The following is a 24,241-nucleotide window of genomic DNA, read 5'->3' as shown; positions in this document are numbered from 1 at the left end:
GAGAAAAAATCTTGGGCCCCATGCTCAGTGCAGAGCCTGATGCGGGGCTCAGTCTCATGATCATGAGATCATAACCTGAGCTGAAATCAAGAGTCAGATGCTTAACTGACTGAGCCACCCAGGTGCCCCAACAAGGCTAGATTTTAAAAGAGTGCTGAGCAAAGGAGATTGTGACACAATGACATTAACCGAAGTTGTTCCAAAACAACAGTGCCTATTTGCAGGAAACATACAAATGGAAAGATCCACATCCAATATTGTGAGGGGGGAGAGGAGCGGTGTGGGGGGCTGAAAGGAATATATGCACAAACTAGACAGGCCAGTGATGCCCACTAAGCCTGTACCCGAGGGCCACAAAGGGGGATGGCCCCAAAGCCCTGAGCACAGGCCACCGGTGGAGCCAAGGGCCCCATGCAGGTGGGTCAGAGCCCTGCTGACCTCAGAGGTCACCCTCCACTCTGGCAGAGAAGGATCTTGGCCAAAGTCAATCCACTGCACACTCAGAGCCCACCCAGCATGGGCATCTTTCATGCCCTGGAAATGGAGGCAGAAGGAACCTCGAACCTATGGCAGTGGGGTTCCCCTGAGCTGGAGGCAAGGAGGAAGTGAGAAGTGAGTCTCTGACCTCCCAAAAGTCTCTATGATTAAGGGGCTTTGTACTTTTCTTGAAGGAGAGTCTTTATCTTCAGATGTACATTCAGGGGCATCTGGGTGGCTCGGTCGCTTAAGTGTCCTGCTCTAGGTTGCAGCTCAGGTCATGATCTCATGGTTTGTGGGTTCAAGACCCCCATGAGGCTTGTGCTGACAGCTGTGGAGCCTGCTTGGGGTTCTCTGTCTCCCCCTCTCTCTGTCCCTCCCTTGTTCGTTCTCTCTCTCTCTCTCAAAATAAATAAACAAACATTAAAAAAAAAGAAAAGAAACATCTGTGAAATGATATGCAGCCTGAAGTGTGCTTCAAAATCATCTAAGGGTGGGGGCAGGGGAGAGTGGATAGGTTGATGAAACCAGATTGACCATGAACTGATGGCTGCTGAGTCTGGGGATGGGTGCATGGGAGTTCATTATGCTTTATTCTCTACTTGTGATTGCAAATTTCTCTAATAGAAACTTAAAAAAGGAAAAAGTTCCCCCTAAGAGAGTCTATCATCTGAGGAGAGTAGCCCCTGAGCTCAGGGAGCTCCCAGTCTGATAGGGGAGACACAGCCCCCACCCCCCGCAACTGCCCCCCACCCTCTGTGTGGCCACGGCCTTCCTGCATCTTCTCAGCCTGCCTAACTGGTCAGGGACCACACGTGGGACAGAGGCATGGTCCTGTCACTGGGAGCTGAGCCCCCAGACCTGGCCTTTGTCACTGAGCCCCAAGGGTCAGGCACGGGTGCCACGCCTAAGCAGAGCTGGCTCTGGTTCTGGCTCTACCTGCTTGTGGCCTAGGTTCCTCACCTTTACAGCACCTGCCTGAGGAAATGCCCCGGGGGGTCCAGCTGTTATCAGTGGGGAGACGTCTCTGTTGACCCAGCCCCTCCCTGACCAAGTCTCCCTGTCCCTATTGTGGTTACTCGGCTGTTGCTGCCTCTGCCTCCCTGCTTGTATGATGAGGACCAGCGAGTTGGAGGCAGTGTTTCATAAATGCTCACACTGTCACCAGGACCAGGGGAAGGAGCTGGCCAAGGTCACACAGTCAGATAGTGGCAAAGCTGGCTTAGTCACAGGTGCAGAACACTGAGCCAGCTGCCCCCTCACTCACTATGAGGCCTGTAGGCCGACAGACAGAGTGCCCTCGTTCCGAGTTAGGGTGGGGTCCCTGGGACAGTCCCCTTCAAGCTCCCAGTCCCACTGCCAGGACCTCTGACTCAGAGGAGCACCAGAAACTCCACGTGGGTGAGACGCAAGCCAGAGGGGGGAGGCTGGGGAAAGAGGGAGGTAGAAGCCTTTATCCTGCACCCCCTCCAGGTACACAGAGGGGTCCAGGGACATCTGTCCAGGAAAGCAAGTCCAGACTCAGGGGCTCTGCCAAGAGCTGCTGGGTGAGTCAGGAGTCTTAGGCAGGCCTGGACACCCCTCTCGTGACAGTAGTAATAGCAGTCAACGCTTGTATAGTGCCTGCTGTGTACAAGGCAGAGTTTACAGATAGGAAAACTGAGGCATTGAACGATTAAGTAATTTCCCTCAAGTCACTCAGCTTGTAAACGGCAGAGCTAGGGTTTGATCCCAGGCGGGCTGCCTTGAGTCTGTGCTCTCAGCCACCCCAGTACACTCTCCAAGGGCAACAGTCTGACTTCTCCTGAGACAGTTCTTCTGATTCCCCAGGGGTCTGGTGGCCGTTGACGTAAAGAGGGGGGGCCTCTATCACAAAAGGGCACAGGCCAATGGCCACAGCTCCTTCCGCCATGAGAGCCTGAGAGCTCCTGGGAGCCCAGATGGTGTAGAGACCAGGCAAGGCAGCAGCTAGAACCCTGTTTATACCACAACCCATGGGATGGGCTCTTCACCTGGGGCAGACCGCACTGCCCTGGGGCAGGACCTCCACTCATCTCTTGCTCTGGAAAGCAGAGTAGAAGGTAAGTGGGCAGGGAGTGACTGTGTCAGAGAGATGGGCTTGTATTTATTTATTTTTGTTCTTAATTGATATCATTCACAGAAAGTTAACGAAGAGGGGAGCACCCAGGTGGCTCAGTCAGTTGAATGCCCAACTCTTGACATCGGCTCAGGTCATGATCTTGTGGTCATGGGATCGAGCCCTGCGTCAGGCTCTGCACTGGGTGAGGAGCTTGCTTGGGATTTTCTCTGCCCCTCTCTCTCTCTGTGCCCCTAACCCCCTCTCAAAATAAATAAACCTCAAAAAAAAAAAAAAAAAGGTTAACCAATATCAGCAACAAATTCTTTGTGAAACACCCTCACAACCAGTCACCACGTGGGCCCTGGAGAATCTCTGTCCTCTACTGAATGGGAGCAGCTGAGGCCACCCCCTCCCCCCTCCTCCTGAAGCGTGGCCCTCTGCCAAAAAAAATGCCACACCGTGTAGTGGTGGGTCGGGAGTACGGACTTCCGGAGCAGAAGCCGGGGCTCTGGGTGAGTGCTGCCACTTCCACACTGAAATACAAGACCACATATTAGGTGACTTCTGGGCCTCGGTTTTCTCATCTGCAAAGTGGTGGTGATAATACCATCCCCTCACAGAGGGTTACGGGGTTGTTGTGGGTTGTGTTTTTTTTTTTTAATATTTTTTATTTATTTATTTATTTATTTATTTATTTATTTATTTATTTATTTATTTATTTATTTTGAGAGAGAGTGAGAGAGAGAGACCAGAGGACGAGCAGAGAGAGAGAGGGAGACAAAGAATCCCAAGCAGGCTCGGGGCTGCCAGTGCAGAGCCAGACACAGGGCTTGAACTCACAAACCATGAGACTGTGACCTGAGCCAAAACCAAGAGTCAGACGCTTAATAGACTGAGCCACACAGGGGCCCTAGGTTAGGGGGTTTTCATGAAGTAAGGTATGTCAAGTGTTCAGCCTGGTGCCTGATACATGGTAGGTGTGCAACATTGGCTTCTTAGCGTTACCACTGCTGTCAGGATCAGCCCCAACCAAGCTGTGAGCTCGTTGGCGGAAGGAACCACATCTTGTTAATCATGGTCTGTCTCAGCATTTTGCACAGAGCTTGGGATACTGTAGGTGCTCCTGGCTTTAGGTCAAGTTCCCCAGAAGCAGATCCTGAGATGGGGAATCCCAGCTCGTGATTTCCTAAAGCAGTGTTCCCAGGGGGATCAGGGGTCAGGGGGACACTGAAGAGAGACTGGGGGAGGCAGGGGAGGCCCACAAGGGTGCAGAGGCTGGCTTCATCCTGTCCTGCAGGGGACTCTGCTGTGCACGTTACACCTCAGGGCTCTCCCCATGCCACGCAAGGGAACTGAGCCCTCTCTCACCTGCACTCCATTTGTTGGCTAAGAGCTACTTTGGGGGGCGGGGTGTAAACTTCCAGGCACTTCCACTATGCTCCAGGAGCTGAGTGCATTATGTAGAAAGAGAGCCTGCAGAAGGGAAAGCACACAGGGGGCAGGGAGGGTGCATGGAAATGGGAAAAGGGAGAGTAGCCCAAGACAGCCGACTTTGAGGATTAGGTGTAGGTGAGGAGAGGGTACACATAGCTGCTAAATTCATCACTCACGCACCCCCAGGGGAATTTAATGCAGTGTTCAAGGATGTCCGGCTACTACTTAATAATGACAATCTCCTCAGGGAAGGGGCAGCACATGCATTTGCCCAGTATAACGGGTCAGTTCACGTCTGTGAAGATAGAAGGATATGAAGATCAGGTCTTAATTACAGAACACGGTGACCTGGGCAATAGCAGATTTTTAGATCCAAAAAACAAAATTTCCTTTACGTTGGATCATTGACGGAAAGAAGCAAGTGACCCCCAGCCAGAGGATGTAGATGGAGGTCTGAAGTCTTGGAGAGAATCCTGTGACAGTGCTTTAAGGGCCTATGTGAAAGATCATTATTCCAATGGCTTCCGTACTGTTTACGCTAAAACTATAGGTGAGCAACAGATCATTACTGCATGTGTTGAAAGCCACCAGTTTTAGCCTAAAACCTTCTGGAATGGTCGTTGGAGATCAGAGTGGAAGTTCACCATCATACGACCTACAGCCCAGGTTGTTGGAGTGCTTAAGATTCAGGTTCACTGTTACGAAGGTGGCAATGTTCAGTTGGTTAGTCATAAAGATGTACAAGATTCAGTAACTGTTTCGAATGAAGTCCAAACTGTCAAGGAAGTTTATTAAAATCATAGAGCATGCAGAAAATGAACATCAGACAGCAATTAGTGAAAACTATCAAACAACGTCACACACCTCATTCAAGGCCTTGCGCCGGCAGCTTCCGGTTACCCGCATGGAAATCGACTGGAACAAGATACTCAGCTACAGGACTGGCAAAGAAATGCAGAATGCTTAAAAGGCTGAATGTAGGATTCTTCAGTATGCGGAAAGAAAGGATTCGACATGCGGTCATATGATAAATCAGTGATTTATAAACAAGAGTGATATTTTGCAGGTTTTCTAGCCTCATGGAATACTGTTTAACCTTGACTCTTTTGTGTTCTCTGCCTTGTAATTTTCTGTTTTCACTACATTTAGTTGTATTTTTTTTTTTAATTCTGCCACATTTAATGATGGAGAAGGAGATCTATCCTGGAGTCATTTTATCTTTTAGAAATTTTTCCTAGCCGTGAAGCCCTGTCATTGATATAGACAGGTAATACACTCAGCACTTTTCTATCCCTATCCTTCAAAGCACTTCTGGTACTTCCGTAGTTTTTACTGATCCACCAACTGCTAACGATGCTATGTTACAAACGTGCTGAAGGGAAGACACATTCACCCTCTCCCTCTGACTGCTTTGATCATCATTTATAGCATCCCATGACTGTAGTGTTCAAAAGTTTGGATAGGGCTTTTCAGGTCCTTTTGTGGGGGCAAAGGAAGTTTTCTGGAAATGCCATCATAGGCAGCTTCTCTGGGGAAGTTGCTTTTAAATCCAAAGACTTGAACCACATTCCCTGCACATGAACGTGTTTGCTTTTTTCTCTTCCCTCATTGTCTCTTTCCAATCTAGCACCATTATGGTTATAGACATCTGCATTTTTAGAAGAGTTTTACTCATTTACTATTCTTTTTTTTATTATTCAAGAACTGCTGACATACTAGGAATGCAGTAGAGTTGAAAACGTGAAAAAGTGCAGATGTTGAAGGAAGAATAGGTATCTTGTGCTTTAATACTTTGTGGCTGGATTGTACTATAAACAGATGATTCAAACAACTAAGTAAATCACAAACAAAACCAAGAAATGAACCAAAGTGAGAAGGACACGTCCCAGGCAGTATCTTTCTATTGTAACCTGTTATTTGAAGGGATACTAGGGATTTGTTCTAAACAGGATGGAAAACTGTTTCCAATTTACTTGTCCTCAGTCCTGCCTGCCAAGAACATGAACATAACTGTGATACAGCAACCCTTCCCAGGTATACTGGCGGGTGTATGTGTGATCTCAGAATACACGGGGGACACAGATATGGTATGACAGCTGGTCATGGTGGATTCATTTCCATTGTTTACACTTCTATGACCAGGCCTTAAGGGAAGGTCAGTTTTTAAAAAACCAAGTAGTGTCTTCCTACCTATCCAAATACATGTCAAAAGAGAAGGGTGCTTGTTTTTGCTCAGTAATATAGTTAAGCAAGTTTGTTTCCAAGTGACCTGTTGACCTATATAAGCATTTTTGTTTACTTCAAATAAAATATATTTGTATTAAAAAGAAAACGAAAAAAGAAATGGAAAAAGGGCCTCAGCGGATCTGCTATGCTCCAGAAACATCTTCTTGGTTGGCTGGAAATCAGTCCCAGCCCAGCCTCTGAAGGGTCACGGATCCCTGCTAGTCGAGGGAGGTAGAGGCAGAGAGGCACAGACCGCAGGGCAGAGGGCAACAGCTCTAACTTACCTGCAGAGTCCCAGCCTGTCAGAGCCAGGAGGGTCCCCTGAGCAGCAGCCTCTCCCCTAGCTGAGCAAGGGTGGGGCTGGGGCCGCCTGATGTGGTCTTGAGAGCCCCCCTGCACGTCCGGCATGGGTGCTAAGTTCTTCTCATGGGTCACTCGCTTCACTCTCATACAGCCCTGGATAGTATCCCGGTTTAGACACCAGGAAACTGAGGCACGCAGAAGGCAAGGGACTTGCCAGAGTTCCCCCAAAGAGTTCAGGGCAAAGATGATTAATGCGATTAGTCATTAGGAAAATGCAATCAAAACCCACAATGAGATACCATTTCACACCCACGAGGATGGCTATAAAAAGGAAAATAACCAGTGCTGGCAAGGAGGTGAGGAAATTGGAGCCCTCACATGCTGAGAACATATAATGATGGAGCTGCTGTGGAAACAGTTTGGCGGGTCCTCAATAAGTTAAACATAGAATTGCCATATGATCCCTATGATTCCACTCCTTGTATGGACCAAAAGAATCAAGAACAGGTGTTCAGATGGAACTTTCATAAGGATGTCATAGGAGCACAATTCACAACAGCTAAAAGGTGGAAACTACCGAAATGTCCATCAACTGACAAATGAATAAACACAATGCACTATATCCATACGGCAGAGTATTATTCAGCCATAAACAGGAACGATGTACTGACGCGTGCTACAACATGAGTGAACCTTGAAAACATCGTGCCGAGCAAAAGAAGCCAGTCACAAAAGGCCACATGTTGTAGGGGGCCATTCATATGAAATGTCCAGAATAGGTGAATTTGTAGAGACAGAGTAAATGGGTGGTGGCCAGCGGCTGGGGGAGGAGGCATAGGGAGGGACCATCTAATGGGTGTGGGAACTACATAGCAGGGATGTTGCAGAACCCTGTGAACATTCTACGTGCTACTGAGTTCAGTACACCTCAGTGTTTAGTTTATTTATTTATTTATTTATTTATTTATTTATTTATTTATTTATGAGGGGGTGAGGTGAGGCTCAGAGGGAATGTGTGTGTGTGTGTGTGTGTGTGTGTGTGAGAGAGAGAGAGAGAGAGAGAGAGAGAGAGAGAGAATCTTTAGCAGGCTCTGTGCTCAGCGCACAGCTGAACTCAACACGGGTCTCAGTCCCACCACCCTGGGATCATGACCTGAGCTGAAATCAAGAGTCAGATACCAGTCAAGTGCCTGGGTGGCACAGTCAGTTAAGCCTCAGACTCTTGATCTCGGCTCAGGTCATGATCTCACAGTTTATCAGTTTGAGCCCCCCATCCGGCTCTGTGCTGATGGCCTGGAGCCTGCTTAGGATTCTGTCTTTTCCTTCTCTCGGCTCTCCCCCACCATCTCTTTCAATAAAATAAAATAATAAAATAAAATAAAATAAGTTGGACAATCAACCAAGACACCCAGGCACCCCCTGAATTGTACTTTTAAATGGTGCAAATGGTAAATTTTATGTTACCTTACCACATTTTTTTTAAGTTTTTAAAAAAAGTGACTTTTTAAATTATCCTATGTCCTTATTTAACAAAATGAGATGCCAGCAACCCTTGCATCAGTTCCCAAAATGACTTTTTTTGCAATTTTGTTGGTAAATCCTCAAATCTAAGAAGCATGGTCCTGCCCGACCTGCCCGTCAAGTTTCCCTCTTCTGGCAGAGGGTGAATCGGGTCTCACTTACTCAGTGAGTGGGAGGAGGGTGGGGCCCCTGGGGACCATCCCTGGCAGGGTGGCTCTTTGCAGCCTGCCCCCCCCCCCTGCCGCCCCACCCCTTCACACAGCAGCATCCTCACTGGCCAACCTCTGCTTACCCCGAGGCTGCCTCCTGCATCCTGGTACCAGAGGCCTGTCCTCCAGCAGCAAAGGGGGACACGTGGCACCCTGCCACTCTCCCATTTACCAGACCTCTAGTTTGGCTTAAGAAGAGGCAAGCCATGGGGCTCCTGGTAGCTCAGCTGATTAAATGTCTGACTCTTGATGTCGGCTCAGGTCATGACCTCACGGTTCCTAAGTTTGAGCCCTGACAGCACAGAGCCTGCTTGGGATTCTCTCTCCCTCTCTTTGCCCCTCCCCTGCTTGCTCTCTCTCTCAAAAATAAATAAACTTAAAAAAAAAAAAATATATATATATATATACATATATATATATATATATATATATATATATATATATATATATGGGCAAGTCATGTTCACGGACCAATTTTCTTGTGAACCAAATGAGGCTTCATTAGACCGTGTGGACCACACTCATCCTGAGCAGCTCACAGCCAAGTTCTGAGGGGGCTGTGGGCATCACTGGGACCTCTTGGCCCTCTCCAAGTTTCTCAGACTAGCCCAGACCATTCTAGGTGTGATGCTGATGCTGAGGGCATAGTCAAGGCCTCTGATGCTACAGCCAGGAATGTACCACAAACTGCTCACTTAAAATCCTGTTTTGGGCTTGGCAGTAAATTAAGTGGCAGAGACCTAGGGCTTGTGTGGGAGGCACTGCTACTCCAGAAGAAACCATTAGAAACCATCAGGAGACCATGGGGAGCTGTGAAGGGAAAAGAAGGGAGAAGAACAAGGATGGACAGACAGACGGCAAACATGGCCTGAAGGCCCACTCTGGGCCAGGCACGGTGCTTGGTGCTAAGAGTAGAGCATGAAAGAAACATACTCCCTGCCAGGAGCAGGGACATACACCTGAATGCCTGATGAGCAGGTGGAGAGCCGGGGCCAGGACTAACACTTATCAAGCCTGGTCATCTCCATAATCCTGGAGACAGGAGCTTCATCCTCAAGAGCTCACGAGCTGCCAACCAAGTCAAAAAGTAGGAAACTTCCAGACCGAGGTAAGACTGAGAAGAAAATAAACAGAAGGCGGGACAAAGCAAAATGGAGCCAGCAATTCAGGGGGTGGTTGCAGAGGGCCTCTCTGAGGAGGGGACATTGGAAATGAGGTAGAGGAGAAGGAAGAGCATTCCAGGTGGGGAACAGCAGGTGCGGGGGCCAGGAGACAAGAAAGGACCTAGCATGTTCAAGAATGAACAGTGTGTGGAGGCTGCTGTGGCTGGAGTGTGTACCCGCAGAGGGGCCAGAGACAGGTCAGGCAAGACCTTGCTGACTGCAGCGAGGAGTCTGGGTTGGGTAATGAGAGCTTCATTTGCATTTAGCAGATAAGGAAACTAAGGTTCAGAGAAGAAAATTTCCAGGGCGCCTGGGCGGCTCAGTCAGTTAAGTGACAGACTCTTGATTTTTGGCTCAGGTCATTACCTCATGGTTTGTGGGATCGAGCCCTGTGTTAGGCTCTGCGCTGACAGCAGGAAGCCTGCTCAGGATTCTCTCTCTCCCTCTTTCTCTGGCCCTCCCCTGCTCGCGCTCGTTCTCTCGCTCTCAAAATAAATAACACTAAAAGGAGAGAGAGAGGGAGAGAGAGAGAAGATTCCTCCACACAGTCTGTTGTCAAAACCCACAGGTCTTTATTTTCTCAACAGGCACTGGAAACCAGACAGTGATTAATGACAGCTGATTTAATGACAGGGGCCTGGAGGTGGCCAGTTCGCCAGGGAAGCCTTTGTGGTGGTGCTAACATCTGAATTGGGCCTTTAAGGATGAGGAGGACTTTACCAGGCAGAGAAGTGGGGAGGGAGAGTTCAAAGCAGCTTAAGTAGAGGGGAGACCGGAAGCACGTGGTCGGTTTGGGGGATGAGAAGCAATGGAGAAGAGGCACCTGGGCGGCTCAGTCAGTTAAGGATCTGACTCTTGATTTCAGCTCAGGTTGTGATCTCATGGTTTGTGGGTTTGAGCCCCATGTCAGGCTCTGCACTGACAGCACGGGATTGGGATTCCCTCTCTCTCCCTCTCTCTGCCTCTCTCCTGTTCATGCTCTTTCTAAACAAACAAACAAACATAGAAAGAAAGAAAGAAAGAAAGAAAGAAAGAAAGAAAGAAAGAAAGAAAGAAAGAGAGAGAGAATTGCCGAGTTGGAAGACAAGTGTGATAAGGCAAGTTGGGCCAGATTATAAGGGACTTGAGTGCCTATCAAGGATGTCTGAATTGACTCACAAGCAACGAGAAGCCAAGGAAGGTTCTTGAACAGGCTAAGCTGTTCTGTGCTTTAAGAAGATAACACTGGTGCAGGAAGCAGGAGAGGCTGGGGATGGGGGGGAAGGGACAGCTAACATAAATAAGGGGACAGAATCTGAGGGAGAAGAGAAGAAGGAGGAGGGGAAGGGGGAGGGGGAGGAGGAGCGGGAGAGTAATGAGTTGTGAACTGCAGAGGGAGGTGAAGCAGGGTAGGACCCCCTCAAATCCCAGAGATCAAGACCACCGGCACTGCTGGTACCCCCCTGCCACCACTTCCAGCCGGGGACATACTTATCCTGATTATACATGACCTCCACAACCTGTCTGGTGGGTACTTGGGAGAGCAGAGGAGTTCAGGCCGCAGATAAGGAGGTATTTTGCAGGACCTCACCCCAGGACCCCACCCTGCTTCACTCCACCCACCCCTGGCCTGGGTCCATGGTCCATTCTTAGCCAGTGGCCCCAGGCCCTGGTGCCGGTGATCCCATCAACCCCAGGCTTCCTGTCCATGCCCACAGCCCCCAGGCCCATCTCCTTCCCTCTTTGCTTTCATGATGATCCTGCCAGATGATTCCTGCCAGGACTCAGGGATTTAGCATCTGGGCCTCACCCTCTGCCTCACCCCCTCAGGCAACACCTGCCCGCCTGCTACAGCTGGTGATGAGGAGCTCAACTGGTCTGAAGCTTCCTCTGCCCCTGAACCAGTGCAAGCCCCCCAACCCTGGTTTGCCCACAGCAAACCCCAGCCAGCCCATCCCTGCCCCTCTGCTGAGGGGCCCAACCAGGCAACCCCTGCCGGGGCTGTCCAGACACCAGGATGGCGGCTTGGGCTCTGGGACCGGGGAGCTGGGAACCCTTCTGCCCACTAGATGTCGTGATGCGCACAGAAATGTAGGTTTTACAAGCCGGCCTCCCTCCTCACCTGCCCAGGGACGGAATTTTCACCACGCCCTTTGTCTTTATCTCGTTTTTTATTCCCACTCCTTGCCCCCACCCACAGCCAACCATTTGTATGTGTTCTTGCAAAACAGGTGCATGTATTTTGTAATTTCCTGTTTAGTATGTCATATATTTCTTTGTTTTCTCAGTACCCTATTTTTAAGCCCTATCTATGTTGCTAGGCCCCCGTGGGTACCTTCCACAGTTTCTGGCTGAGAGGGTGACAGGCACCCAGGTTCCCTCCAACGCCCCTCAACAATCCTGCCATGAGCGCCCTTGCACATGTCCCCTGTGGACCTGCCTAAAGATTCAAGGAGTGGAACTGCCCAGTCACAGGGTTGACCTGATGATTTGAGTCCTGCCAGCCAGCTCTCAACTCACCCAATTCATGGATGCTTACTGGGAAGAGACTCCAGGCCTCCACCTCCTGGACTGCCTGGCCTGGCCTCCCTCCCTCCCTGTGGGTGACCCTGAATCCATCCAACAGGAATCTGCCTGGGCCTTAGGAGAGTTGGGGGATGGCTGTCCAGAGTATCTCAGTGACTGAGAGACCTCAGGTCTCGCAGTCTCCCCTGGGCCTGCTCTGCCCACCTGTACTGAGTGCTCACCAAGGCCCCGCTGGCCCAGAAGGGCCCCACGTCTCTGTCTTCGGGACTCTTCCTGGTAACAAGGCCCATTTTCTCCCTCTTCCCCTCCCAGAGAACTCCCTCAGTTTCCTGCTTCTTCCCAAGTTCTTTCTCTTCCTCGGCCCATCCCTTCTGTGTGATCAGTTCTTCGCTTTCTAGCTGTGTCTACGGGCAACTTTAGACTCTCCAAGTATCCTTGTCTATAACATGGAGATAAGGGATATCATTACTAGTAACAGACACACAGACATGATCCCTCCTCACCTCTGCACACAGCCCTCTTTCAGACTCCCTGCTGCCCTCCTTCCTACACATGGTCAAGTCACTTGAACTCCTCCTTCAGGAAGTCATCTCTGATTGAACCAGATATGGTTCCTAAGCCATGTTACCTGTCACCTAGTAAGAGCTCAAATGTTTTGTGGGCTGAAATTTGAAATCACAATAATGACTGTGATTCATCGATCACGTGCTATGTGTTAGGAGTACTTTACGCTACTTCACTCACACAAGAGCCCTGGAAGGCAGACATTAGCATCCCCATTTCACAGAAGAGGAAGTTGAGGCTCGGAGAGTTGAGGTGACTTACCCAAGGTCACAGGCAGATAATTGTCGAAGTCAGGACTGGAATACAAAATTGTCTGACATAAGGTTTTATGACCTGACCCCACACCACCTCCTTCAGAATCCCTTCCTCCTTTCTTTTTTCCTCCATATACCCAGTATGTATGCTGCATTTTAAAATGAGTGATTTATTTATTTATTTATTTATTTATTTATTTATTTATTTATAATGTTTATTTATTTTTGAGGGACAGAGACAAAGAGAGACAGAGCACGAGCAGGGGAAAGGCAGAGAGAGAGAGAGGGAGACACAGAATCTGAAGCAGGCTCCAGGCTCTGAGCTGTCAGCACAGAGCCCGATGTGGGGCTCGAACTCATGAACTGTGAGATCATGACCTGAGCTGAAGTCAGACACTCAACTGAGCCGCCCAAGAGTCCTTAAAATTAATTTTAAGTATACAAATAATACAGAAGTATATTCTCCTCGGAAACATTAAAGCACTGTAGATAGAGCTTTGTCATATTTGAACAGGATTTCCCACCCTCCCCATAGTACCCCCTACTACTAACTGTCCTGGATATGATCTCAGTCCTTTTCTAGGCATTCACACACATTTTTCTACATGTGCAGAAGTAAGTAATATTGTTAAGTGATTTTATTTTTACATAAATGGTGTGTGTGTGTGTGTGTGTGTGTGTGTGTGTGTGTGTATCAATCTTCAACATGCTTCTCCCCACCCCACCCAACAATATGTCTTGGACAGCTACGTCTATTTACACCTACACCATTCTTTCTTGGAACCGTTGTACCTGGATCGGCTTTACCTATCAAACCGGCCCTTCCTGCTGGCTGTTCAAATTGTTCCCAGTTTCCATTATTAAAAACGGGGCCATGGGGCACCTGGGTGGCTCAGTTGGTTAAGTGTCCAACTTCAGCTCAGGTCACGATCTCACGGTTCGTGGGTTCAAGCCCCGCGTCGGGCTCTGTGCTGACAGCTTGGAGCCTGGAGCCTGCTCACATTCTGTCTCTCTTTCTCTCTCTCTCTCTCTCTCTGCCCCTCTCCCACTCACGCTCTCTCTCTCTCTCAAAACTGAATAAACATTTTAAAAAATTAAAAATAATTAAAAATTAAAATGGGGCCAAAATGAACATCCTTGTACAGACTTCCTTGTACACTGTACCAGGAGGCCTTCTCTGTCACACTGTTACTGAACACCGCTGATGGGAGTTCTCAACCTGGAAGCCACTGAAGGCCTCGGGGGGCCTTGAACCCGTGAAATCATACATAAATTTACCTACATGTGCCTCTGCATGTTTGGACTATTCTGGGGAGAGGGGCCATAACCCTCACAGGTTTTCTGGTTTTCAGAGGCCCTCACAAAAGCTAAGAAGCACTGACCTGTGTTAACTTTTGTGCCTTTACGAAATACCATGTTATGTGCTTAGAAGGACAAGGTGGACAACATAAAGCAGCTTCCCTCCCAGCGGTTTTGCTGACAAGGATTCCATCTACTGCTGAGACAATCTCTGGAGCCCAACCTAGCCCAAATTCTGGTGCCACCCCTCACTGTGGGCAACTAATGAACACCAGCCTCAGTTTCCACTTTACAAAGTGAAGAAATGCCTGCCTCATAGGACTGCTGTGAAAACAATAAGATCACCGGTGCCAAAGTGTCCGGCACATGCATTAGGCGCTGCTCTGTGTCCTTGTCCTTGGCTTCCTTACTTCTGGCCAAGATCTTTAGACAACCTGAACCCTCTCAAGGGCAGGGACTGAGCTCACCCAAAGTCTGCAATCCCCTTGGGCTCAGAGCCTAAATCCATTCTGGACAAGTTGGGATGCTGTGAGCGGAGTCCTTGCCCTGCCTCTGCGGGTCACACCACAGCAAAGCCACAGGACAAGCCCGGCGCCTGAAGAGGTTCTGCTGGGGGGACCTCTGACTGAGGTGGTATATGCATGTGTGTGCACGTGTGTGTGCATGCATGTGAGTACATGCGCATGAACATGGATGTGTTCATGGGAGTGTGTGTCTGTGTGTGTGTGTGTCCATGTGTGTTGGAGAGGCAGAGACCAAAGGTGAAGGCCAAGGTTTCCTAAGAGGCAGGATCCCCGGCCCTCCCCCCTTAAGGAGCTTCCAGGCTGATTTAACAAATATGCAATCACCTACTGTGTGCCCAACACTGCTTCCGTCCTCGAAGAATTCATAGGGGACAAAAGCAAGACAGTTGGGTTCAAGCAATATTTCCAGGTGGTGGCCTTGTCCCCACCCCTTAGAGTCAGACTCATAATTCCACTAGTGTAACCTCATACATGGCGCCTTGGAACAGAAGCGTGTTCAAGGGGCGCCTGGGTGGCTCAGTCGGTTGAGTTTCTGACTTCGGCTCAGGTCATGATCTCACGGCTTGTGAGTTCAAGCCCCACATCGGGCTCTGTGCTGTCAGCTCGGAGCCTGGAGCCTGCTTCCAATTCTGTGTATGTCTCTCTCTCTGCCCCTACCCTGCTCACACTCTTATCTCTCAAAAATAAATAAACATTAAAAAATTAAAAAAAAAAAAAAAAAGCAGCAGCATGTTCAAGACCCAGAGTAGAAAAGGGTGGAGTCAACTCTATCCTGGGGCCACAAACCCACTGGGAGAGAGGGGGCATTTCCACTGCTGGGCCTTGCCAAACCTGACCCACGATGTCCCCCGCAAGGCATTCTCCTCCCTTTCCCACACATGGTCACTGAGCCTTGCTCAGTGCAGACCCCTCTTCTGCACAGGCAGGAAACCATCGGGGCCCAGCGCCCTAGTGCACTACCAACCCCTTCTCCATTCTCAGCTTTCTCCCCCAGGTGGGCAGCTGGTCCCCATCTTTCCCACCCCTACCCCACTCTCAGCAGACAGCCTCCCTCTTACAAGGCTTTCAGGAGTTAACCCTTCAATGTCCTGCCCGCCCAAACCTATACAAAAACTGACCTCCCTGAGCGCCCAGCCTGCCACCAGGCTCAGGGATCAGGTGTCCCTTCGCTTGTTCGGGCTCCCCTGCTTCCCCCTCTGTTGGGGCCTCCTTCCACCAGTCACCATGCCTCCACCTCCAGCAACAACTGCACAGGCCCAGCACTCCAGCTCCATTTCCTGGCCCAAGGACCTGAGACAGCGGCTCCACCAATCAGAGCTTCAGTCCCCACGTCAGCACAGGGCACAACCCAGGAACACTGACAGAACCGACCTCCTGAGGTTTTGGGAAGATGAGATAACATCAGCACATGAAATGCTCAGAAGTGGGCTGGCAGGCAGGGAGTGTTCACTAAATGTGATTGCAATTGCCCTAACCCCTAGGCGACACCCACCTGCCACAAAGGCACTTTCTGGTGATCACTAGGTGCCCATGAATGCAGTCCCCCTGCATGGGACGGCACCGATAGCTGCCTACCTGCCCCGTCATATCCACTTTTGGTCTAAGTCAGAGGACCTTCCCCCAATCCAACCCTCCCAGGGCCTCTGCCCATCTCCACCCGAGGCCCAGGCTCTCCATCAGGCAGCATTTTGTTATACTTTCCTCCCAGGGGTCACTTTCCTTGGGTCTGGGCATCACTAGAAGGCCTTCAGAATGAAACACAGTCCATGCTATGGGGTCTTCTCATGCTGATAATATTGACCTAGTACTTACCAGGTATCAAAAGTTCCAAAATAACAGAAGTAAAACCAGTGAATCATCCAAGCAGTAATTTTTTTAATGTTTATTTTTGAGAGAGAGAGAGAGAGAGAGAGAGAGAGAGAGCATGAGTGGGAGAGGGGCAGAGAGAGAGAGAGAGAGAGAGAGAGAGAGAGAGAGTTACAGAATCTGAAGTAGGCTCCAGGCTCTGAGCTGTCAGCAGAGCTCAACGTGGGGCTTGAACTCACGGACCAAAAGGTCATGACCTGAGCCAAAGTCGGATGCTTCAGACCACAAGGTCATGACCTGAGCCAAAGTCAGATGCTTAACCGACTAAGCAACCCAGGCGCCTCCAAGCAGTAATTAATAAAAGTTTATTGTGCACACACACCAAGAAGACAGTTTACAAACCAGCGCTCAGCACTCCCAAAACATGGTATGAGGGAGGCTCCAGGGTGTACTGTTTTAAAGCAGTTTACACAGTGAGAAAGCAGTGACTGTTTATTCTGCACAGTGACTGGTCATATTAGACTCCTCTTAAATGACTGGGAATTAGAGGTTACTTCCTATCAACCTTGGGAAAGTTTCAGTTTTGCTTGTGATTTCCAGAGGCATAAGCAATGGCCCAGGTCAAGTTTGTCATGCAAAATAAGCTCAATTAAGCTTTGCTTGTATGACTAACCTGGTTTTGTCTGCTCAGGGAATTTTAAGTGTTTTTGTTTGTTTGTTTTTAATGTTTATTTATTTATTTTGAGAGAGAGAGAGAATCCCAAGCAGGCTCTGTGCTGTCAGCCCTAAGCCTAACACAGGGCTCAATGTCACTATCTGTGAGAGCCACCCAGGTGCTCAGGGAATTTTCAACGCTGGTCTCCATTTGTTTTTGATTTTCACATATGCTAGCATCTTCTTACCAAAGACCCCCTCACAGCAAGGAGGAGAATCCACCTGTCTACAAACTGCTCGGGTCTCTCCCAACCTAAAGCATCTCTCATGCTGTCCTCTCTCCTCTCCCCTCGTCAAACAAACTTCTTGAAGAAATTCTCCTCCCTCCTCGTGACCGTCTGCTTGCTCCCATCCCTCCTCGCCCCACTGCAGACTGCCTCTGACCTCCCTCCACCAGTGACAACCATGTGGTCACTTCACCCGACCCTCTGTAGACCTCACCCCAGATGCAGACCCCCATCTGACAAGTGGGGTGACCACTTCTTCCTCACACCTCACCTCCGCACCTCCAGGACTCCACTCCCCAGCCCTCCTCCTCCTCCTCCTTCCCATTTCGTGTTGATCTCCTGCCCAGCTTCCTCCTCTTGCACCCACTTCTTAAATACCAGTACTCTCCAGTCTCTCCCCTTCCTCTCCCTGAGGGTGGGGAGGCGGGGGGCAATGGGTTTCCCGATGCCTCTGAAACCTTTCATCTGTTCTCTCCTTGACCTTGTGTTTAGACGATGTCCCCCCAACACTTACAGCTCAACAACCAGAAAAGAGCTTCCTTCCTCCTCTCCTCTCCTTTCTCAGGGACCCACCAGCCCCCCAGGCTGCAGACCTAGAAGGCACCCTGGCCTCTGTCTACTCCCAAATGTTCACCAGATCCTGCCCATTCCACATTTGGGCAGTTCAACAGTTGGCTGGCCCAGTAGGTTTAAGACCCAAGGTGCAGGATGCATGGATGCCCTTTTATTTCAGGAAAGTGGCTCAGAGGAAGGCAACTGAGCAAGCCCCACACCTCTAGTCACAGGTAGTCAGGCCTGGCCTCCAGGTGGCCCCAGCTGCATCGGGGATGCTGCAGGCAGCTTCCTCTCCCTGCCTTGACCCAGGCCACTGCCAGTCACCCTCTGAGCTTGCCTCGCTCCCCGCCACAGGCACAGATGGCATTTGCCCCATGCTCAGCGGCTCCCCTCCCCACCCACTCTCCTGTTTCCCACCACACAGTTCCTCTGAATACAAACCTCAGCCCTCAATAACCCATCCCCACAGCCCAGTTGTGCTGTCTTGAGTTTCTAGACCCCTGCCCTGTCTCCCAACATGACTCCCCTATTCCAAACTGTCTCAACCTGCTAAATACCTATTTCCCCCAAATATGTCCTGAATCCCATCCTTCATCCCTGCCTTGCCCTACCCTGGTGCTCTTACCATCTCTTCAACTTACTGATTCCCCTGCCACCTACCTGGCCCTCATGCCACCCCTTAGAGAGGTCCTCCGCACAATAGCCTGGCCCAACTTGACAAATGCAATCTGGGATGAGGAGCTCTGGGGGCATTTGAAGCCAAGTGGTGAGGAGGTCAGGGTCCCGGGGCTGGTGCGGCCCTGCCAGCCTCCACACTCACTGCTGGCCTCCAGGGTCCCCAAACCATTGGCAGGTCATGGTCCCTCTCACTCAGTGTCATACATCTGGCTTTGGCTAGGATGAAAGTAGCTTCCACTTTAGATGTCACTTGACCAATCTTCTGGCTTCCAGGAATCTCTTCAGGAAGTCTTTCTGGGTCCCCCAGACCAATGGCTGCTGAGGCAGAAGCTTCCTGACACTTCCCATAGAATGAACCAACCCCATCACCTCCCAGGAGCTTCTCCAGGGCAGGGACCATTGTTTGCCATCTGGGTTCCCACGGTCCATGTTTGTATCCGGCAGGGTCCTAGCAGGTCACAGGTGGCCCACTCCAGTCAAGATCATCTGAAGAGAGTTAAACAAAGGTGCAAGCAGCACAGTGGGCTCCATGGTGCCCCAGGGGCACAGCTCTTGGAAGGAGAGTGGCAGAGCTGCTGTGAGAGGGGACTGAGGGTGCGGCCAGCCCTACAGGGGCAGGGGACCATGACAAGTGCTCCGTACCCATCCTGTGCACTCCTGTTAGCGCTTCCCACTGGCCAAACCCAACTGGAAGTCAGAAGGCATGGGAGTCCATACAGGTTACCCTCCAGGACATAACTAGGCAGAAAGGGGGCATGAGGGGCCCCAAAGGGCAAATTAAAAGATGTCCAGCCGGGGGCCCAAAAAATGCCAGTTGATCCAAACTAACTGATGAGGTGTGTGAGCAGGGCTCCATAAGATGACTGACAGCGTCTCCAAGAGGAAAGGACACTCCAAGCTGAACATGTGCAAAGGCACAGCTGTGGGCTCGTGTGGCTCACCTGGGCATAAAGATACCAGCCAAGAAGGAGGGGTTCGAGAAACAGAGCCAGTTCAGGTCTCCACGCTGATGGCACCTGGCAGGCAGAGCTGTTTAGTCGGCCTATACAGGACTTCCTTGGCCTGGGTTTTGCAGGTGGGAATGGGTTCAGAGAGGCAGAGGCAGCCTTTCGTGGGGCTGGGGAAAGACCTATGCTTGATAAATCATTCAGCAAACACTGAGAAGCGACCTGGTAACTGGGTGCTGAGAGCTGAGCCGTGAGCCAAGACCAGGTGCCAGCCCCAGGGAGCCCAGTCAGCTGGGCACAGAATGCAAGGGGAGGCCCACTTCCTTGGCCAGAGTTGAAGCTCAAGTTGCAAGGGACAGGACACTGTGCTGATAAATAAGGCAGGGAGCAGGCCTCCACCAGCAGGAAGCACTGCCCTTGGCTGGCTGGCTGGAACTGACCTCAGAGAAAACTGGAAGCAACTGTGGGTATCTGCCATCCAAATGATGCTTCCGGGAGACAACTCAGCTGAGGGAGGGCACGTTACCAAGGAAGATTTCCACCACAGATCAGTGCAGCAGAAGGAGCGGGAGCTGTGAGGTCAGACGGGCCTGACTTCAAATCCCAGCCTGCCACCAGCCTGGATTTGCTCACTCACATATCAGGCACAACACTCACACAGTGTCATCGCAAGGGCTACTTGGAACACAACGTGTAAAGTGCCTGGCACAAAATCAGCCTCATACATGGGTTACTCTTCTCTGTTCCTACCACCATGCGCTACAGACCCCAGGCTGAAAGAGGTATGATGTCTACACCGAGAGCCGTCTCTGGTGGGCGGCTGCATTGTCACAGTGACTCGGCAGCAGACAGCAGCATGTCGGGACTGTGTGGGACCCCGGGCTGGAGGAGTGCCACCCTGCTCTAGGAAAACGGGCAGCACTCCATGAAAATTAATAATAAATAAGGAAAACGGGACAAACCCAAAGGGATTCCAAAGTTGTAAGATCTGTGAGGTAGCAAGGCTGCTGGTGCCACCACTAGGACAGTTGTGGAGAATGGGGGCGGGGGCAGGGACAGAAGCCAAAGCTCTGAGAAAAGCAACTAGCCTCAGTGACCTAACCCATGAGCAGGTGGCTCAGCCCAACCTCCAGCCATGCCCTCAACCCGAGCCCACAGCTGAGACCCAGTCCAGGGCCCAGTCCTCTGATGGTGACTCTGTCGGTCTATTTCTCAACGCTTCAGGAAGCTGCAACCCTTCTAAATCCCCCACTACCTGCTGCTCTACCTTTAGGGCTCAAGCCAAGGCAATGGCAGATACACTGTGGTCAAGTACAGAGTTTCATGGATTTCAGTGTTAGAGGGTTTCACTCCTCTAATTCAACACCATTATTTAGGAACCAGTGGTTCACTGTGACTCCCGGATGTCCTCTGTTCCCTCACGCACGACTAGTCTTACCCCAGGGTTTCTTATCCTTGGCATTATCAATACTTGAGGCCAGATGGCTCTTTGTTGTGGGGTCTGTCCTGTACATCATAGCATGTCTAGCACTGACCCTGGTCTCTACCCACTAGATGCCACCCCCAGTTGTGACAACCACCAATGCCTCCAGATGTTGACAAATGTCCCCAGTTGAGCACCACTGCCTTATCCTTTCCACAGCTTTCTTTTCTCCTAAACAGGGTGAAGATTTAAAAAATCTTGGGGCGCCTGGGTGGCTCAGTCGGTTGAGTGTCCGACTTCCGCTCAGGTCATGATATTGTGGTTGATGAGTTCGAGCCCCACGTCGGGCTCTGTGCTGATGGCTCGGAGCCTGGAGCCTGCTTCGGATTCTGTGTCTCCCTCTCTCTCTGCCCCTCCCCTGCTCTTGCTCTGTCTCTCTCTGTCTCAAAAATAAATGAACATTAAAAAAAAGATTTTTTTAAATTCAATTTAGGGGTGCATAGGTGGCTCAGTCAGTTAAGTATCCAACTCTTGATTTCAACTCAGGTCATGAGCCCATGGTTTGTGAGTTTGAGCCCCACACCTGGCTCTGTGCTACCAGTGTTGAGCCTGCTTGGGATTCTCTCCCTCTCTCTCTCTCTGCCCCTCCCCTGCTCACCTGCTCTCTCTCTCAAAATAAATAAACTTTTTAAAAAATTCAACTTTAGTAAGAAGCTCATTTACTCAATATCTTCCTGGGTGGGGATCGTGGAGGAACCAAGATGGAAGAAGGTGGAAAAGCTCTGTCAACAAGAAGCAACTAACAGCCTAGGCACTTAATGCTGAAACCAACTTCTGGTGGCACATTGTCACTCTGTCACATGCATCTCTTCCTTTCTTTTCCATTCTTTCTGTCCCCTAAGACTGAGGACTGCTGACTGCTTCCAAGGACATCATTTAAATCCGATGAACTTGAGGCAAAGGTTGAGCTATGTATGTTCATCTCACTCCTTCCATCCATCCCATAGACATTTGTCCAGCCTGAAGGGACTGCTGTCCTCTGAACCCTTGTACAAACAACTGCCTCACAAGCCACCTTGTAACTCTCTTAATTGTTGCCTAAACATTTGAAGGTTACTAAAATTTTTGTATGAATGAAACCAAGTTTAGGAGGGGGGACGGTATTTTATTGTTTGGGAAAAAAAGAAAGCAAGTTCCAGTAAACGGTTTCCTTTTTCATCCTGGCTAGTCCTGGAAAGAGGTATCAGAGGTATGGCCAGAAGCCCCACTCATCAAGGGTTCTCTCGAAGAAAGCACATACTGATGGTTTGGACATGAATGTGAACTCCGGTTTCACAGGGTTACCAGCATGGGCAGACATCCTATGAGCGGGAAACTCTGGGCATCCACTGTGTGGATGAAGTCCATGGGTAAGGATCTGCACAGAGACGTGCGACACTGTCCAGCACTCGTCCTTGGAAATACTCCGTAAATGTCTCAATTTTTGCCCATTCCTACACTAACCGTCTAAACACAGACTCCTAAATTGAGAATCCAGATTTTAACCTTTGAGCTGTCAATACTCTTGTGTACCTACTGAGCACCCGGGAGACAGCAGAGAACAGGACGGACACTCCTGAGTAATTGGGCCTGCCCAATTACAAAGTGGTCTGAAAAGTGCCATGCTGAGGGGTACGAAGCACGGCGGAGGCCCCACAGATCATAAAAGGAACGCTGGGCCCAACTCCACTGCGTACTCAGTCAGTTTTCTATCTATGAAATAAAGACCTAGCACCCAGAGTTGTCACCGAGGCCGCAGTCACAGAGCGCAAGGCTGGGAGACGCTGTTGCAGTGGGTGCGAGGGAAGACCACCGAAGGGAGAGCTCCCCAGAGGCAGGGGTTTGCCAGTGGCGGTGTCCACAAACCAAGCGGACCCCTGGGAGGAAGTGCCCTGCTACTCAGGGGAAGGAAGAAAAGGCAGAGAGGTGGGCTCTGAAGCGCTGGGACCCCGGGGGCGGACGCAGGGTTCAGGGGAAAGGCTTCAGCCCACGGCAGCAAGAGCGCCCTGCCTCCTCCCCAACCAGCCCCACGGCACCCCCGCCCCACCCATCCCGGTCACCCCACACGCCTAGGAGTCTCCCAGCTCCTCACACCAATAACTGCTTTCTGCCCCAACAGGTTGGGTGGGTGTGTGGCCCCTTCCAAAAATGGTTTTCAGAAAGTTCACCATATTTCTAAGCTCAGTGGTGACAGTGCTCAGTGATACTGTGAGGTGCAGCGAAAAGAACTGGACTGAGAACCAGAAAATCCTAGTTCTCATGCTGAAACTGCTTCTTTTGTCTGTGAAATGTGGGGAGATCCTCAGTCCTCCAAGTCATAGTGAAAGATTCAAACCACACCAGTTTTCTTTTGAAATAAACTCAAGCCACAGTGGGTTAGAGCTGACATGGCCCGTGAGAGAGGGACCCTATGCTCCCAGCCGGGTGTCACAGAAAGGAAAACTCAAAGTACATGCTAGACGAACAGTAGTTACTTAGGAAGCACAGAATTCTCCTTTTTTTTAATGTTTATCTATTTTTGAGAGAGAGAGAGAGAGAGAGAGAGAGGGGCATGAGCAGAGGAGGGACGGGGCGGGGGGCGGGGACAGAGGATCCAAAGTGGGCTCTGCGCTGACAGCAGTGAGCCTGATGCAGGGCTCAAACTCACAAACTGTGAGATCATGACATGAGCTGAAGTCGGACACTCGACCAACTGAGCCACCCAGGTGCCCAAAGTTCTCCTTTCTTCTTTTTTAAATTTTTTTTTTTTTAACATTTACTTATTTTTGACAGACAGAGCAAGACAGAGCACGAGTGTGGTAGGGGCAGAGCGAGGGGGGTACACAGAATCCAAAGCAGGCTCCAGGCTCTGAGCTGTCAGCACAGAGCCTGATGCGGGGCTCGAACTCACGGACCGCGAGATTGCAACCTGAGCCGAAGTCAGCCGCCCAACCGACTGAGCCCCCCAGGTGCCCCCTCCTTTCTTTTTAAACGCTCACCACAAACTTGAACAGACATGATTTATGAATTCAACACTTACTGCATGTCTACTGTGTGCCATATGTTAGAACAGAGTTACAAACACTACAGCCACATTCCTGAACTGGAGGAAGGAAAGAATACAAACCAAGCCCAGGCCATGGGGCCAGGGGAGGGACAGTGAGAAAGGCACAGCCAGAAGCAGGAGCGTGGGCAGCAGCGAGCAGACTGAACAGCTTCAGCTCCTGCCATCTGAACCGTCCGGTCCCCAGCCAGCTCAGAGCCACAGGTTCAGGGGACCCACAGTCTGGGCACTGACTAATGGGAGCACATTT

The 24,241-nt window shown here is 50.3% G+C and overlaps 1 protein-coding gene and 1 pseudogene across 1 annotated transcript in view; one reads left to right on the top strand and one right to left on the bottom strand.

Moving 5' to 3' along the window:
- Positions 1 to 3,006: 3,006 nt before the first annotated feature.
- LOC109271392 (F-actin-capping protein subunit alpha-1-like) lies at positions 3,007 to 5,098 on the top strand (annotated as a pseudogene).
- Positions 5,099 to 7,542: 2,444 nt separating this feature from the next.
- Positions 7,543 to 24,241, bottom strand: part of TCTE1 (t-complex-associated-testis-expressed 1) — a 196,656-nt gene continuing 179,957 nt past the window's right edge. The window contains exon 6 of the transcript XR_008423076.1: positions 7,543 to 7,599. The gene's annotated coding sequence lies outside the window, so the exon portion shown is untranslated. The remainder of the gene's footprint in view (positions 7,600 to 24,241) is intronic.

Source organism: Panthera pardus, unplaced genomic scaffold (genome assembly GCF_024362965.1).
Source record: "Panthera pardus isolate Hobbes unplaced genomic scaffold, ASM2436296v1 HiC_scaffold_17, whole genome shotgun sequence".
NCBI classification, from domain to species: domain Eukaryota; kingdom Metazoa; phylum Chordata; class Mammalia; order Carnivora; family Felidae; genus Panthera; species Panthera pardus.
The sequence above is the reverse complement of the archived record's forward strand: the minus strand, read 5'-3'. Positions and strand labels throughout refer to the sequence as shown.